The 3,077-nt window shown below is 40.9% G+C and overlaps 1 pseudogene; it reads right to left on the bottom strand.

The window, feature by feature from the left end:
• LOC115291249 overlaps positions 1–271 on the bottom strand; it is a 37,236-nt pseudogene extending 36,965 nt beyond the window's left edge.
• Between the last annotated feature and the right edge of the window lie 2,806 nt (positions 272–3,077).

Here is a 3,077-nt window from a genome sequence, read left to right on the forward strand (position 1 = left end):
GGCGGCACTCGTGGGCCGCTGCGCGGCGCGCTGCTGCCGCAGGTGGCGCGGGGTTTCGGGCTCGAGGCGCGTCTGCCGCGGGAGGAGGCGGGACAAGCAGAGAGCTCCCTTCAACCCTGAGTTGGGGGCCGGGACCCCTGGACCTTAACGTCGGCTGCATTGGTCCCGGGATGAAAGCTGTCGATTGGGGAGACCGTGGTGCCGGAGCAATAACGCGCTCTGGGGGAGGGCTGGGTGCGCTTCCCGGCCCTCTCTGGCCACCTTCTAGCATCTCCTGCGGGGAGGAGGTGCGGTGCCCGAGTCGCTGTCGCCACCCGCGGGTCTCTCTCTGTCCCTTAGGCCGGGTCGGGCTCCCTTTGCGTCCCCCGCAGGCATTCCCTTGGCGCACCACTCACGCAGGCCAGGCTGATTGGCAGGTAAAGGGTTTGTAATAACTTCGCACATTTGGCCGGCAGAGTGGCGGTTGCCAGAGGACCCTTCTCTCATTCTAAAAAGACGGGGACACTGGGGACATGTAATTTATTTCGCAGTATACTTACATTGTTTTTGTAAAGTAAACCGTTTATGTTTTAAGACTGATTTTCCTTTCATTTATTTTTTGGTCTTTTTATCATCTCTTAGGATCTACAACTTAATTGAGTTTTTAAATTTTATATTGCATATTTAAAATGTAACTGCCCTGGGGCGCCTGGGTGGCTCAGTCTGCTAAGCCTCCAGCTTTGGCTCAGGTCATGGTCTGGCAGTTCCCGAGAGAGTTCCAGCCCTGTGTTGGGCTCTGTGCTGACGGCCTGGAGCCTGGAGCCTCCTTGGGATTCTCTCTCCCTCTTGCTCTGCCCGTTCCCTGCTCGTGCTCTCTCTTTCTCAAAAACAAATAATAAACGTTAAAATTTTTTTCTTAAAAGTAAAAGCTCTTTAAAAAAAAAAGGTGTAGCTGCCAAAACGAAGGGAGATGAAGATATTAGTCATTAGGATAGATTTCCCACCTACTTAAAAGAGCGTAGATTTAATATTTTACTCAACTGTTTTGTTGAATCTTGCAATACTAGCGTCCTTTCCATTACGTTTGCAAAAGCCAAAAATGCTCATCATGACACTCTGACTGTGATGTTGTGAATTGTAATAGGCCAGTGACATTAGGCAAGAGAGCGCATTAACATTCTGATTAGAAAAAAGACAATTATCTTTTTTTACTCATAATATGATTGTGTATCATGACTGTGGGAAGTAACTGAAAATACAGAAAAAAGAATTTATTAGTGTCCAACTGGCTCTAACCATAATTTATAGGTATCAATAGATGTTACCTACATAAACAATAGAACAAAATAAACCATTCAGTTTAGTGTGAGATAACACAAAATTGAAAAACCTGTTAAAGGGAAAACTCTACAGATGTGAAAATACATTGAATGTATAGGTATTAAGAAGGGCACTTGTGTTGAGCACTGCATGTTATATGTAAGGGTTGAATCACTAAATTCTACTCCTGAAACTAATATTACACTATGTGTTAACACTAGAATTTAAATAAGAATTTGAAGCAAAAGAAAGAAAATAAATAAAAATAGAAATGCATTGAAAAAATATGTTCATTGCTTAAAATGGAAAACAAAGTATAAGTAAAAACGCAATAGGAAATACAGGACGTTTTTCTAAAGATAAAATTTCTCAGGGTGCCTATGTGGCTCGTTGGTTAAGCTCCAACTTTGGCTCAGGTCATGATACCACAGTTTGTGAGTTCGAGCCCCACGTTGGGCTCTGTGCTGACAGCTCAGAGCCTTGAGCCTGCTTGGGATTCTGTGTCTTCTCTCTCTGTCTTCCCCTGCCCCCCACACTCTGTGTGTGTGTGTGTGTGTGTGTGTGTGTGTGTGTGTGTGTGTCTCTCAAAAATAAACATTAAAAAAATAAAGGTGTAATTTCTCTGAGAGAATATGCAAATTGATTCCTGATTTTTTTTGTTTCTAAGTTTTTGTTTAGCTCATGTGGAAAAACAGTGTGTATACTTTACTGCATAATAAAAGGTATTATCAAGCTATAGTGATCAAGAGTCAAAGGAATAGGGAATAGACCAGAAAAATCAATGAAACTAAAGAGACCGATTTAAGAATAAAGGAATGCTGCCCTTTTATAAACATACATTTTAAATCTGGTGGAGAAGAAATGGCATGTAATTAATTGATCGTGCTTAAATACTCAGGTATTTAGTTGGAAAAAACTAATAGTAAAACTGGAACTCTCTTTCACTCTTAGCACACAAATGTAATCTGGATGACTCACTAATTTGAATCTAAATGTATGAAACCTGAAAGTAAAAGAAGAAAACTTGAATGAATATTTGTTTTTGAGGTTGATAAAAAAAAATCCACAGCCTATTTAGGAACATGATTCTTACTAATATTTGCATGCAGAAAACATACAAATTGGGGAATTGTTAACAGAAAAAGAACTAATTATGCTAATATGCCTAGAACTCTCATTAGTGAGTTTTAAAATCAACAACCCAATTTGACCAGAGTCCTTCAAAGCCAGAGAAATGCAAATGAGAAGCAGTATGAAGACTCAGCCAGGCTAATTATCAAAAAAATGCAATTAAGGTAAGACAGTTGTTGCATGTTTTACTGATTTTTGAAAGTCTGATAATACTCAGTATTATTGCTAATGTGATGAGAAAACCAGTATAAATATATTGATAAAACTTTTTATGGTGATAGCTTAAATTTTTCTTTTAAATATTTTTGATGTTTATTTTTATTATTTTTTTAATTTTTAAAATTATTTTTCAAATTTAGTTTTGAGAGACAGAGAGAGACAGCGTAAGCAGGGGAGGGTCAGAGAGAGAGACCCAGAATCTGAAGCAGGCTCTAGGCTCTGAGCTGTCAGCACAGAGCCTGACTCAGAGCTCGGTCTCTCGAACTGTGAGATCATGACCTGAGCCACCAGGTGCCTCGATGCTTATTTATTTTTGATAGAGAGAGAGAGACACACACAGAGTGTGTGCAGGGGAGGGGCAGAGAGAGAGGGAGACACAGAATCTGAAGCAGGCTCCAGGCTCTGAGCTGTCAGCACAGAGCCGGATG

Source organism: Suricata suricatta, chromosome 5, assembly GCF_006229205.1.
Source record: "Suricata suricatta isolate VVHF042 chromosome 5, meerkat_22Aug2017_6uvM2_HiC, whole genome shotgun sequence".
NCBI classification, from domain to species: Eukaryota; Metazoa; Chordata; class Mammalia; order Carnivora; family Herpestidae; genus Suricata; species Suricata suricatta.